The sequence below is a fragment of the Alosa sapidissima genome, chromosome 7, assembly GCF_018492685.1.
Source record: "Alosa sapidissima isolate fAloSap1 chromosome 7, fAloSap1.pri, whole genome shotgun sequence".
NCBI classification, from domain to species: domain Eukaryota; kingdom Metazoa; phylum Chordata; class Actinopteri; order Clupeiformes; family Clupeidae; genus Alosa; species Alosa sapidissima.
In genome coordinates, this window is record NC_055963.1 from 38,712,546 (window position 1) to 38,728,622 (window position 16,077).

The 16,077-nt window shown below is 39.7% G+C and overlaps 1 protein-coding gene across 3 annotated transcripts in view; it reads right to left on the reverse strand.

Annotated features, from left to right (window-relative positions):
• LOC121713557 (coiled-coil domain-containing protein 42-like) overlaps positions 1-16,077 on the reverse strand; it is a 91,712-nt gene that overhangs the window by 66,355 nt on the left and 9,280 nt on the right. The gene's annotated exons all lie outside the window — the stretch shown is intronic.

The following is a 16,077-nucleotide window of genomic DNA, read 5'->3' on the forward strand; positions in this document are numbered from 1 at the left end:
GTAATTAGCGATCATGCCCCTGTTTCCCTCTCTATAAATACTCAGACATATACCAAAACTTCAACCACATGGCGATTCAACACATCACTGTTAGAAGACCCCGACTTCACAACCCTTATAAGGCGAGAGTGGGCATTCTTTCTGGAGATGAACGACTCTCCGGACTCCTCTCCTTCACTGCTATGGGAAACTGGGAAAGCCGTAATCAGAGGCAAAATCATTTCATACTCCTCATATAAGAAAAAACAGCAACAGCAATTGGAAAACACATTGGAACAAAATATCAAACACTTAACAAATGAAATATCCCACCACCCCAGTGAACCAAAACAAAAAGAATGAAAAAAGCTCAGAACACAACTTGACGATATCATACAGAAAAAAACGCAATACCAAATGCAACAACTGAAATATAATGGTTTTCAATACAGCAATAAAGTAAACAGTAAATATTTGGCAAATCTACTCCAACACAAAAAAGAGAAATCAATCATCCCATCCATTTTGGACTCTGCAGGAAACATTAATCGAGACCCACAGGATATAAACAACATTTTTCGGAACTTTTACATCAACCTCTATTCCCCCACCCACCAACCAACACAACTGGAAATAGACACCTTTCTAGACAATGTGACTTTACCCAAATTAACTAAAGAACAAACCAACACTCTAGACGCACCTCTTAGCCTCAACGAACTCACCGAAGCACTCAATAAAATTCCTAGCAACAAATCACCCGGGCCAGATGGACTCCCAGCCGAACTCCCAGCCCACACACATGAATACAGCAGCTATGACCTTATTGTTAAAACCAAACAAAGATCCATCTCAGCCCTCTAGCTACCGACCTCTGTCACTACTGAACACTGACTTGAAAATTATCACCAAAGCACTAGCCACCAGAATAGAAACAGTCACTCCCATACTCATTCATCCAGATCAGACAGGCTTCATTAAAAATAGACACGCCACAGACAACCTCCGCAGACTGTTCAACCTAATCAATATATCACAAGAATCACAACAGAAAACCATTATCATTTCACTTGATGCAGAAAAAGCTTTTGATAAGGTAAATTGGTCTTTTTTATTCAACACTCTCCACAGGTTTGGCTTCGGAGAGTCGTTCATCCACTGGATTAAAACATTATACACATCACCAAGGGCAACAATCACCACTAACGGAATCACTTCACAGAGTTTCACACTGCACCAGGGCACCAGACAGGGATGCCCACTCTCGCCTTCCCTCTTTGCCATCTTCATTGAACCCCTTGCAGCCGCAATACGACAAAACCACATAATCAAAGGTATTCAGGCAGCAAACGTACAACACAAAATCAGTTTATATGCAGATGACCTTTCAATATCATCAATAGATTCTCTAGTGTTTCACATTACACCATCAACTGGAACAAATCAATCGTACTGCCCCTTTCCGATAATGCATGGGATTCTGGAGCTCAGGATACTTCCCCCCACTTTCAAACTGGCAACATCAAATACCTAGGGATTCATATTTCCCCCAGGCTGTCAGAGCTTTTTAGCCTCAACTACACTCCTCTCCTCAGGAAAATTAAAGAGGATTTCAAAACACCCACTCACACTCATCTGAAGAATAGCCGCCGTCAAAATGAAAATTCTCCCTCAGATTAACTACCTCTTCTCCATGATCCCCACTACTCCCACAGACAATTGGTTTAAAACTCTCAATTCATTAACAACGCAATTCTATTGGAAAGGAAAAAAACCCAGAATATAACTCTCAACACTGCAAAATAAAAAATCACATGGCGGCCTTGAGGCACCAAACTTCCATCACTACTTCCTGGCAAATCAGTTACAATACCTAGTTAAATGGATCAACATACAAAATCACAATTACCCATGGCTGGAACTAGAACAAAACCAATGTACAGATATCAGAATAGCAGACCTCCCCTTCTACTCAGAATCAATCAAAAAATCCAACTTCTGCCAATGCATTACCATCAATTCAACTCTGACAGCCTGGTGGAAAACAAACCAAATCACAAAATCATCACTAGCACTAAACAGGTACACCCCACTCTGGCACAATCCAGTGTTCACATTACAGAATAAACCTTTCCACTTCTCCACATGGGCACAAAAAGGAATCTCACATTTTCACCACATGTTTGACAACCACCAATTCATGTCATTCGATACACTGACACAGAAATATGGGGTTGGGAGAGAACAATTCCTTCATTATCAACATCTTAAACTTAAAATTAAAGATAAAACAAGCCTCACCAACAACACATTACAACCATCTGAACTTGTAGAAAAAATTATGAAAATTAATAACTTCAAAAAATTAACCTCCCAGCTATATATACTGAGCACAAACCTAAAAACAACAATAACACTCCCAATAACTAAGTGGGAAAATGACTTGGCGTTCTCTCCCAACCCTGATTATTGGGAACAAATCTGCAATAACACATTTTCCATGACCACTAACACAAATTTACAGCTTATTCAGTATAAAGTCATTCATAGATCTCACATCACTCAAAGTAAAATGTTTAAAATGGGCTTAACTAATACAGATATTTGTTCACAATGCACTTTAGGTAGCACAGACGACTATCTGCACGCCATGTGGCTATGTCAACCTGTCCACTCTTTTTGGGTCACAATCACTGAGGCACTATCTAAAATCCTGGACTCCAGAATCCCATCATCTCCAACACTCTGTCTTCTTAATGACATTTCTGAAATCCACATTACGCAACACTTAAAAAAACCCTTGCTCATCTCTCTAACTGTCGCTAAGAAAGTAGTCCTCCAAAACTGGAAATCAAAGAAATCATGCCATATCAATCACTGGAAAAACTTAATCACAGAATATATTACAATAGAAAAACATCATGCACATAGAGAGAAGCAAATGTCAGCCTTTGAAAACACCTGGTCTCCCTTTCTATCATTTTTAAATTCAACAAAACCATAACCCCAAGCTCTCCCCCCTTTTCCTTGCCCCCTTCTCTGTCTTTATCTATCTGTCTATTTGTTTGATTGATTTGATTTGTTGATTGTTTGATTAATTAATCAATTGATTGATTAAGCTTAATTTATTTTATTTAACCTTATTTCCTCCTTTCCCCCCTACATTCACCACTTTACATATAGACACACACTAGCAACACCCAAACATAGCATGTTACCAAACCCCTTTACCATGACCACTCACAGACCTTTCCATTCAATTACAAAAAAACTGAGTCCCATCCTGTCAGCTCTGTCATCGTCCTGTCCCTCTGCGTGTCTATCTGTCTGTATGTCTGTCTGTTTGTTTGTCTGTCTATCTGTCTCACTTGTCTACGTTACCTTATTGCGTTTCATGTGTTTTTATGTTTCAATTCACGTGGTGAGGTAGGACAATTGTTTGCACTTTGAAAAATATGTTACTTAAATAAAAATAAAGTTGTCCTCCGAAGAGGGGGGGTGGTGGTGGGCAAAAAATAAAAAATAAACAGGGGGTTCGAGTCCTAAAAGTGTCTCCAAGAAAGGGACAATTTTAAATGTGTTTTGAATGTGAGTGAATGAGGGGATTATCTGTAAGAGGGCTGGACCTAGCGTCTAGAAGCTTGCTCTCTAGATTTGTTGTTTGCCCATTTGAGGACGATACAGTATAACCCCCTTTTTGCAAAAATGGGTAATACCCAAGACAAAGAAAATGTTTTGAAAGGTGATGCCAAATTTATGGCCAAAATCCACCCAGGAACTGAAAATTGGTTAACACGATGGAAAGATAAGTTCGAATTTGAAGGCAAATTAACAGTTCCTGGCTGTTTGAAATTGTTACGCGACATAATGATGCACCACTCGAAAAAGAAAAATGGTATAAAAACACAGCATCAAAAAAGAGATGGATGCAGCTAAATTGTGGTTGGAGGAGGCAAAAAAGCGTAAAAATAAAATAAAAGAACGACAAAAATGTACCGTAGCGTATGTAAAAGAGGAAGACAATATGCTTTACACCTCATCACCTCCTTACAACGGACAACAACAACAAGCAGCTGTGGTTAGTGCCTCCGTGTCCGCACCGTCGCCCGCTGCGGCTTCACAGCCCCTGTATCCTTCGCTGCCACGAGGATGGTCTCTAGATAGAGAGGTCCCCAGAACACGGGCACAGCGCGATGTGGGATTGGTCCCCTAAGATGGGCGGAGGGGTGGGAGAAGTGTTAAGTAAAAGAAAACCACCAGCCGCTAAGAGTAATTTTACAGTGTGTCTCCTGGGTAACATAGGTACACCTGGTAATTTTTTCAGAATTTTTTGAGACCTAAGTTCGTGGGCCCTGGTTGAACTGACATGGAATGACCCTATGCACTATTGTCATCAATGTTTACATGCATACAAATTACCATGCGCGGATCTACGGGGTGGCAAAGGGTGGCAACTGCCACCCCTGGGACACAGTCTTGCCACCCCTGTTGCCACCCCATTTATAAATCAGATAATATTTTTTTAAGTATATTTTATGTTCATACATGTTGGACTGTGAGAAGGTGTGAAACCCGCACCAAACTCCTCTCAAACAGAAATCGCCGATTTAGAATCCCCCGCCCCCTCACAATGGTTTCACCCATCACCATCAGCGCATTGACCCCCGCGAAATTTCACCATTGGCAGCAGATTGCACAGTGCATGCAACTATGTGTCAACTGTCTGTAGGCCTACAACGAAGTGGTAAGTTTGACCACCAAGTCGAAAAAGTCCATAATCAGACCCATAGTCAGTCCATAAATCAGTTAACCCGGCAACAACCTCACTATACGTCATTTACATCCGCAAGACTTTGTCTCATCAAATTTTTTCATGATGGTCAGGTCAGATAATAAGGGCATGCTCATGCGTAGCTTAACGTTTAACGTTTAAAGTCTATTTGTGTGTGTCGCTAGTTTATAACATTTGATTGTAGCCTAAATACTGCTGTCAATGTCAACCCATTAATACACGTGATAATTCAACATGGGTTCTCAAAATTGTCATGCATCCACTTTCCCAGCATCTATGACTATCCAAATTTGGTCGACATGTCAAATCAAACTAGAATATCTAATCGTGTCAAGCTGGTGGCGGTTGCGTTTTTCTTTTTCCTTTCTTTTCATATATGGTGTAAATCAATCTACACAAGTAAAAGTACAGTTACATGACTGGAATTCTACTCAATCACAATAAGTAAAAGTAGCCTACTATTTTCAAACAAACCCTACTCAGAGTAGGCTACTAGACTAGACGTTTGATGATGTCAAAGCACATCACATATGAAGCGTTGTGCATGAGATGTAATTGCTTAGATTCCAGTTAAATCTTCCAGTTTCATTGGGTGATAGATTTCAATCATTTGCTGGTAGATGAACCAACAAGCTGAGGCCAGCACAGGAGTTTGTGTCCTCAAGAAATTAACATGTTGCTTGTTCACTCGTGTTTGAGGTTGTTTCTTAATAGGATATTTATAAAGGTACTTTAATACAGTATACATGTACTTCATTATTCACCACTTTGTGAGTGAGTGAGTAGCCTAAATTGTGAATGGCAAAACATAACATTTGGCACTAAAGATCAGGGACTGAGGGGGACTGATTTCCATTTAGGTTCGTTCTGAGCAAGAACATTATTTGATATCATAATATTATAATACCTATATAATATTAGGTCTTAAAAATAATAGCCTAACTTAAAGGCACAGAAAATGTCCTTGCTTTAAGCCTTGCAATAGCCTAACCTATGTATGGTGCTACCAACTGCATGACAGGCCTATAAATATTTGCCTAGTGTCTCTGGTATCTTATTTCACAAATTGTTTCAGTAATTTAGACTACATACTTGGAAAAGGCAGTTAGATAGTGTTGGATATTAATATTCTTTTTTTTATCAACTAGTAGTTCTAGCCAATTATGCAGGGGAGATACCGATTCATAACATCTGACTAAATTTATCTTGGGGTCTGGGGAACACTGTGTGGGCAGGTGACTTTCCAAGCCTATGGAGTTTTGAATAATATTCAAACAAAGGTTAATCGGAATGATAAATACTGTTATTAACCGGTTATCTAAAATTGAAAATTACGTTTTCACTCCGGAACAATTGGTTTTGCTCCTGTTTTCAGTTACGTCAGTGGTTCTCAACCTTTTTTAAGCAAACGCCCCCCTGACCTTACTTTGATCCTCTGGCGTTCCCAGCGCCCCCCTAGGTTGTACGAACGCCCCCGTTGAGAAACCCTAAGTTACGTCCTTCCAAAAACTGTGTTCGTTTCCGGTTTTCATTTTCATTCTTTGAACCGTTTCTAATCCCTGCTAAAGATATTTGGCCTTTAATTGTAGTGGGGGTTGAAGTAAAAACCTTCCAAAGAATTAAATAATTGAATTAGATACCCATACCCAGTACTTAGTTACTGTCCACCAGTGTGTGTGTTTGCATGTTTATTAGTGAGGTGGTAGATTAATAATTACATTCTTGTTATGTACATTTTAAATTGTTGTATTATAATAAATCCAAAAATAATGTTTTGACTAAGAAGGTACTTACTTGACTGAGTCTTTATTGAATCAGATGGAAATGTTTTGACAGTCACAGTCATGGTTATCACTGCAACAATCCTGCATTGGGCTCCCCCTATTAAGTCAGGTTCTGCTCAAGGTTTCTTCCTGGAATATGGGAGTTTTTCCTTGCCACAGTTGCCATATGGCGTGCTTGTGGGGGGTAAGAGGGTTAAGGCTGCCAGTCTTATGACGTCATTTTCTATATTTTTGATATGTTGCTGAGTAGATCATAAACAGCAAAGAAAAGTGATTGATAATGACTGACTGACTATTATTGTGTTACATGCTTCAAATGTAAAGCACTTTGAGCTGCATTCTGTGTATGAAAGGTGCTATACAAATAAAGCTTATTATTATTATTATTATTATTATTATTATTAGAATCTTGTTTCAATCCATATAACCTAAATCTATTGATGGCTTATTTTATAAATGTATCCATATTCCCTCAAAACTAACTAGAAGAAATAATTTGAGGGGTCATTTTTTAAAAGAATTCTCTGGGGGAACATACCTCCAAACCCCCCTAGAATTGCTTTTTGACACTGTATAATTTAAGTACAGACTACACAGACTGTATAGTGATTACACAGAGAAAGAAATTCACATATTAAGACCCACATCATCCAAAACGCCAGGTACATCTCCGATTTGCCTCCCACCTCGTGTAATGTAATGTAGAGAACAAAACATATTCAATGAAATCCGTAGAATTTTTGAATAGAAAATTTTGAAAATAGAAGTTTTGAATAATGTCCATGGCCCCTGGAACTTCATGCCACCCCTTCGCCACCCCAGGGAAAAATCTCTAGATCCGCCCCTGCAAATTACATAAGAATAATGCTTTTGTTTTGTTTAGTAAGAGCTTATTACAGCCAAAGTAACTTCCTCTTCCTCTTGTTCTGTGCCTAACAGGTCCGTAATCATATTTGTAAATGTTGTAGATACTTTGTAGACTGTATGGGTTTAGACACATAGGTTCTAGGCCTGGATGTTCTGTCATGCACATTATGGGTACTGGCACTTGGCTCATTTGTCTTACTACCTAATAAAGAAAATAAGACCCAAGAACTACTGTGTAACAAGTGACCGGCATCATTGTTGTCTACATCAGAGTGCTACATGACTGCATGGACAATATTGATTCAGGAAGCAACATGTTTTCCAGTCAGACTTTTATTTACAAAAAAATGTTATCACTGATTTATTTTTTTTACGTAACAATGTTTATAATACAGTATACAGCTGGCTGAGACGACTGTATAGTGAATTGGTGAGATTACTCGTTTACCATTACATATTAATTATAAAAAATGTATCATTGATTAGTTTTCTTTACATAACAATGATTATAATACAGTATGCACCTGGCTGAGACTACAATGAACTGGTGAGATTACTCGTTTACCATTACAAGTGTATTGTTGATGTATGTTGTGTATGGTAGAGATGTCATAAACATGCGTAGCCTAGTTCACTAGTAAGCATAGCTAGTAAGCTACTCATCTAAAGGGGATGTTATGCTAGGATGATCAGACATGAGATCATTCTCAACAAACCGTGTAGTAGCCTAGCCTAAAGTTACATCCGTTTTACCTTTGTGATTTCTCTGCAGCAGACGTTCTCCACTTCATTGGGCATTGTGGCACAATTCCCACAAGTGCACCTAAGTAACAAAGATGTTATAAGTTATAACTATTTTGGCAGACAAAAGCAGTTCATCACTTATATAACATGTCAGGCAGGCAAATAAATCTTGTTATCGAGGCTTGAATAGTACGAGTAACTTACTAGCCTCGGGCTAAATTAGACGCTAGGCTATAGAGATACATTTCGTAAATCAGGTGTGGATAATAGAATAAACAAAAACTTACCACAGTGAAACGTCCTGGTCCAATCTAACATCGCGCTCATCATTGGCTCCATCAGCTCCATTATTGCTTTCGGGGTCGGATTCTGGTTCAAATTGGTAAGGCAGCACTGACGCCATAATCGCCTAACTTACAAATGTCTGACGAGACGTTTTCTGTCAGCTCCAAGATTCTAACTGCCTCAAAATTCTCAGCAACCAGGCATTTCACATAGATGGTGCATTCAGAGCACCTCGAAATGACAAGGACCGCCCCTGGCTACTTTGTTTTTCCGACAGCAAGTGTTCATGTGCTTTGCCATCGGAATGTGTGACAAACACGGATGCCACAACAAAGGTTAAAACATACACTCACTAATCCTAAACAAACAACTGTATTTGCTTAAAATATAGTGTAAGATGCTCGTGAAAGAAAGATATGCAGCTTCTAAGTGATAAAAAGGGCAAATTCCCAAGTTCACATTAAAACTGTTGGACATGAAAGGCCACATGGACTACAAACGAACTACAACATGACGACAAAAGTGATGACGAGCCCCTAACTGGGCAACTCTGTTAGCAAAATCTAGCCCCAGTTTCCGACCTCTGACCATAGACAGTAAAAGAAATGGATGAACAGACTCCATCGTTCTCAATGGGAGGGTACTGAGTCATTTTTCAGTTGGTCCCCCAGTACTGCGCAGACTCGCACTTAACTTTGTGACGTTAGCCATCGAACTGAATCTTGTAACTCATATGATAGATACACAGAAATTCTTCTCACACTTCCTTCGCCTTCAAAGTCATCAAAGTTAAACATTTATTAATATATTATTATTAATATCATCCTCACAAGTGATATCAAGTCGTGTTAATGTTGAAACTACCACACATGATCATCTTCAAAAACAGTCATGGTAAAACAAAACAAAAAAGTTATAGCCTTGAGGCTAATCTTCTTTCCACTTTTCTGACCTACGGTCAATCCATCGAAAACCTCTGAAATGATTCTCGTTAGACTACCTAACGGTAAAACTACTGTTTTTCATTAGGTTTACTTGCCTCTATGCTTTACCTTAACATAGGCTACAATGCTATTGTAGGCTACATAGCTTTGTTCACGATTTTCAGTGCTGGCTGGACTACGCTTCTTATCCAAACAATACGGTTATCTCCCTTCAGTGCGTTAGCTTCCCTTCAACCGGACATGCTAAACATTCTTCTTACGGGAACCTAACGTTACGTACGAGGTAGTCGAGTCTTGTTTTGCCTTTTATTGTTTATATAGATAACACAGAAGCTAAAATATCGGCACATGATATATGTTATATGAAGTTATGGGAGTTCAAAAAAATCCTAAATGAATGGGCGTTCTATGGGGTTAGCAGAGAGTTGATAACCACCTCTACATCGATGCTTCTACTTCCGGGAATTCGCCTGCCCCCTTGCCTCTGACTCACACATTAAGTGACGTGAATGATGCGGAATGATGATGTTTTCACTCGGAGAAAGGTTTTTCCGAAGCCCATGAACGCTAGGAGAGTGACGCCCCTTCCGTTTGCCTCCATGGGACCTATATTTCAAAAAAATTTGAACGCTAGTCTATGGCGAAAAAGAAATTATTTTCTGGTCCCGGTTGACTGGTGCCTTGAATTACCCATATGATGTTTGTCAATTTTAAAGACAATTTTTCATGTAAAGACATTTGCAGTTTGTTTCGTAACTATTGAATTACAACATTGTGAAAGATCGTAATTCCAACGACTACAAACCCATCAGTCGCGCTAGTGACATTAGCTCATTCACAGCCACACTAGATTGTACAAGCATACCAGCAACAGGTCTTAATTGGGTTTTCCTTGCCGATGAAAATACCATGAGTCAGAGGATTAAACACATCAGGTAAGTTGTATTCGTCCATAGACTGTACATTAGATACTGTTAAGTGACATAGCAGGCAGCAAGATGCAACCGTTAACTAGCATAACAGCTAATCTTATCGTTTCATTACGTTGGTGACATACATCGTTCGAGAGTGGATTCACACAAAACCAACATAACTTTTGAAGTCTATCGAACAACAGTACTTTCTTGACGTAAAAAATTATCTTTTAAATTCACGTACATCATGTGAAATTCGTGGCACAATTCAAACTGGGCCAAAAAATAATTGTTATCTCTCCATTAACTCCCGTTCATATTTTTTTGAAAGATAGGTCCCTTGTAGCGGAAGTAAAACGGAAGTTACTGGGACACTATAGGGGTTGTAATCAGAGAATGTCTAATAAGGGGAGAACTGCCACTCTCGGAAAACTTCCGGTTTCTGAACTGGTTGCAGTTCATTCTGTGGTTCCACATGAGGGCGCTCGTCCACGAGTGCAGAATGCATGGAGGTCTATGGAGCTGTACCCCTCAAAATCCACTTTTCTAGGGATATAATTTTTTTTCAAGCAATTTGAATATTGTATTCGAAAAGGGAGGCAAAGAAAATACACTTGGTGGAGTATTATATTCTTTAAAGTCACTTAATTGTTCTAAAAAGCCTTTCAAATGTGTCAATGATGTCACTCATTAGCACAATGCTAGCGTGTTATGGGCAACAACGACACAAACTGTAAGAAACCAAAAGGACATAAGTACTCGTTCATTCAACTTTTGACCTATAACTCATGTTGAAGTTATACAAACTACAATCAAATCTGAGATTTGTCAACGACAATCAGGTGAAAGAGACAAATTTAGCCGTCTAGCTCCATTGACTCACATTCATTCTGCACTCATGGCGATCGCCCCCAGTGGAAATCTGGTGGAACTGCAACCAAAATTCGGTACAAAGGGACTTAATACGGAGTGGCCAGGCTCTCCGTAGACGGGCTCTGGTTGTAATACTGATAGACGTATGAGGAAAAACGCCGACGACACTTAAACGTTGTAAATCAATTCTATTAGACCCAACAAATTAAATAATAAACAGTAAATAATACCATAATTTCCCCCCCTGCCGATTGCCATCAGCAAGGCCTTCACTGCTTTTGGACTTGCTGTCTGCTTGTGTAGTGGAAGCTGTGCTGGATTCGAGCTTGCTAGTGTCTCTCTCCTTTTCTATTCTGAATACGCTGGGTTCATATAGTCGGTTGACTGTCCAGCTGCTGGTTTAGTCGGTTGACTGTCCAACCGGAGATTGAGGCTTCGTGCTAGCTAGGTGATTAAATTGCACACTTTGGACTGGCTGATGCATCAAGCCGTGTCGGAGTTTGTGTTTTGGCTATGGGGGGCTTTCAGTACACACCCCATGAACTTCGACAGTTCGCCTCCACCGACACCATCAACATCGAGGTGCTCCACCTTTGCCGGGCAGCGGGGATCCTCCGGCGGAAACGCTACTTGCACAGAGGCGCACGTCGCTCTATCATCCGTGCGACAGACGAAAGCATCCCTCCATCATCTCCATGGGATTTCTTGCCTAATCAACGCGGTTTTCCAGAGCAGTCCGCTCCCGCAAACAACTCGCTCCCTACAGTGTCAGTGGAGAATCTACAGCAACCAACAACACAGCGAGAATCTGTCTCTCACATCTTGGACAACTTCGATGGAGTTGCTGAGAATGTCACATCACCATGTCAGACTGCGCCTGAACCGCCGCAAGACCTTCATCCGAAGGTAAAAGTTCTCACAGCTGGTTCACCGCAGGAAGTTCTGCAGCATACGCAAGACCCTCCTCCCGTCAAATTTGCGTTATTGAATGCACAATCTATCTGTAACAAGACTTTCATTTTAAACGACCGCTTCACGTCTCATCACCTGGACTTTTTGTGCATTAGTTTACCGACTACCAAAAATTAAGCTTACTTGTAATTTCATTCAAGAATTTGCTGATCTACTATCTTTTATGGCCTCTCGCTCTGACAATTTCATGATTTTAGGGGATTTTAACATCTGTTGCCCATCAAAACCTTTGGTTAAGGACTTTTTATGCCTTGTGGACTCTTTCAATCTTGTGCAATCTGTTATGGCCCCGACGCATCAGAAAGGCCACACATTAGACCAGGGGTCTCAAACACCCGGCCCAAATCCGGCCCGCGTCCGGCCCAAAATAATAATGTAATTCGGCCCTTTGCGACAAACAATGATACTGATTAAAATAGACGATAGATCCAAGTACGGTGACAAATCTCATTTGTAGCCTACTCTGCTCCACTATGTGCTAGACATCCAGAGCTTGATTCAAACCCAAAATCGCTGCGCAAAGTTTTCAGGAAATACTTGTATTACACGCGAGAAACACAAAGACGTGCATTTGTAATGACGCAGAAGCGATGCAGGCCATAGTTTTGCACAAATTGAAGCAGAAATAGGCCTACACTTAATGTTGAAAAACGTTTACGTGTGATGAAGTCTTGCATCTGTGAATGGAGGTGCGTCTTTGCGTGTAGCCTATACGACGGTGTCCACTAAGCATACCATGCTTATTTTGACCCTCTGCCCAACATAGCTTGGAGGTTGCAGTGGTAATCGTGATGAAAGTGTCCGTAATGGATGTGGTACAGACAGCAGGGCTAGTAGAAACAGGGCTCTAAAGAACTACAAAGTCACCCGCAATATGATGCGAACTTCTGGGTACTCAGATTACCCGCGATAGGAACTGATTTGACCAGAATACTTTATTGTAGGCCTTGTGGTTTAGTAATACATCACTAAACCATACAGTATACATCTTAGGTGTTGGTATACATCTAGGTGTTTTCCTGTTAATTTGTTATGTGGGTAATATGAAAAAAAGGAAAGTAAACCTGCTCAAATATGTTCATCCAGTATTTACTGAAAGGTGCATAATTTGAGGTGCTTGCCATCCAGTGATGGGTACTTTTGTTTATACTCAAAACTTTTGTTTATACTCAAAGATTTTTACATTTACAGTAGGACTTTATCTCTGACCACTTTCAAGCCATGGCCTTTTGAAATTTTGATATAAAAATCCAATGGTGTTGCTTTCTTAACCCTGACGCCTAGTTTGCCAGGTTTAGAAAAGTTATGAGAGGAAAATATTTGTATTCGGTGTGAAACACACACATACCCGTTTTGTTTTGTATTAATATTTATTTTATCATTATTTTATTTATAAGCTAAGGTTGCTAGCACAGGTGTCTAAAACTAGATAAAAACACTTGCACTTTCTGTTTGCAGTTTTGTGTGGTATTTGAAAAAAAGAACATTGCATTTTCAGAAATAGCCGGCCCTCCAATCAGATGACGTTGGCAGAAGTGGCCCCCAGCTCATTTGAGTTTGAGACCCCTGCATTAGACCTAGTATTGTCTTATGGTTTCAATGTTTCCAACTTAGAAATGATGGATGTTGGGGTCTCTGATCATTTTTTGATTTTATTTGAATCTATTTTGTTTTGTCCCCCTGTATCTCCCCTAAGTCATATTCCTTTGCCCGTTTTATTAATTCCACCACAGCCACAACATTCTCTAATACTTTCATCCTCTCTCACTCACCTACTATCTCTGTTGCTATTTCCACCTGCTCTGACATTGAAGAATTAGTCACTCTCTTTAATGCATCCTGTCTTGAGACCTTAGACTGTGTTGCCCCACTAAAACAAAAGTGTGTCAAAACTATCACCACTCCATGGTTAAATGCCATGACCCGTTCTGTCAGAAAATCTTGCAGGAAAGCAGAGCGCAAATGGAAAAAAGAGAAGCTTCAGGTCTTCTATGACCTTTTCAGAGATTCTCTAAAGACCTACCAAAACTCTGTTAAGGCAGCAAAGGTTGAGTATTATGCTCAGCTTATCAACAATAATGCTCATAGGCCAAAAGTTTTATTTAATACCATCAACTCTATTATAAATTCTGCCTCTGCGTCATCTACTCTTGCCCCTTCAACAGAAATCTGTGAGAAATTCCTCAACTTCTTCATTGATAAAATTGACAAAATAAAATCTCAAATCTCACCTCCAGATTCGGATCCCTCAGTGATAGAACTTTCACCTAGCTGCCTCCAACAGTTTCAGGCTATATCTTCCTCCCAGCTTTCTAAGGTGGTCTCCCATATGAAATCTACATCCTGCCACTTAGATGTTTTACCTGCACGCCTTTTTAAAGAAGTTTTTACCATCATCTGCCCTCTTGTATTGGCCATAATTAATCACTCACTAACCAATGGAGTGGTCCCCTCAGGTTTTAAACGTGCAATTGTGCAACCTTTACTTAAGAAACCTAACCTTGAGCCCAGTGACCTGAAGAATTATAGGCCTATTTCTAAATTACCTTTTCTGTCAAAGATACTAGAAAAGGTTGTCCTCTCTCAGGTTTCTTCTTATCTGAGTGAGTTCAATATATGTGATAAATTCCAATCAGGTTTTAGATCTCTGCACAGCACTGAATCGGCCTTGCTTAAAGTCCAAAACGACATTCTCTTAGCAGTTGATTCTGGATCTTGCGCCCTCTTGGTGCTTCTTGATCTGAGTGCAGCATTTGACACAATTGACCATAACATCCTATTAAAACGCTTGGAGGATGAAGTTGGTCTCCAGGGTTCTGTTTTGCAATGGTTCTCTTCTTATCTTAGTGATAGATCATTTTCAGTTAGTTTAGGCAATTTCTCCTCTTCCTCTGCCCTTATAAAGTGTGGTGTTCCTCAGGGTTCCATTTTGGGCCCTCTTTTATTCTCTCTTTATATGCTACCCCTTGGCTCAATTTTTAAAAAGTATAACATTCAGTATCACTGCTATGCAGATGACACTCAGTTTTACCTGCCTGTTAACACTAATGGCATTTGTTCCTTGGAGAATATTTTTAACTGTCTCAGTGACATCAAATGCTGGATGGCAAGAAATTTTCTTCAACTGAACAAAAGTAAAACTGATATAATTATTTTTGGCCCTCCAAGTGATGTTTATATCTTGAAAAATGCACTAGGACCTCTCTCTGCAAACTGCCACAGTGAAGTAAAGAATTTTGGGGTTTTCTTTGACTCCTCTTTAAATTTTAATAAGCAAGTAAATAGTGTGGTCAAAGGCAGCTTTTTCCAGTTAAGAACCATTGCAAAACTGAAGCCCTTTTTGTCCTTCTCCGATCTTGAAACTCTTATACATGCTTTCATAACATCTAGACTAGATTATTGTAATTCACTATATGCAGGCCTGACCCACTCCACTCTCAACAGACTTCAGCTAGTTCAAAATGCAGCAGCTAGATTATTAAGTGGCTCTAAGAAACGTGATCATATAACTCCTGTGTTGGCTAAGCTGCACTGGTTACCTGTGGAGCACAGAGTTAAGTTTAAAATTTTACTTTTTGTCTTCAAAGCCCTCGGTGGTTTGGCACCTAGTTACATAGGTGACCTACTAATTCCTTACAGCACTCCAATATCACTTAGGTCTTCATCTCAGAATCTTCTCTATATCCCCAAAACACGCCTTAAAACTAAGGGTGATAGAGCCTTCTCTGTTGTTGCCCCCCAACTCTGGAATAGTCTACCTGTACATATTAAGTCCTCTCCAACCATTGACTGCTTTAAGTCTAACTTAAAGACTTTCATTTTCTCCCAAGCTTTTAATCTACCTTAATACCCCCCCCCACATACACACACACTCTTTATTCTTTATTTTATTTTTGACCAATTTGTTTATTATTTCAATTATG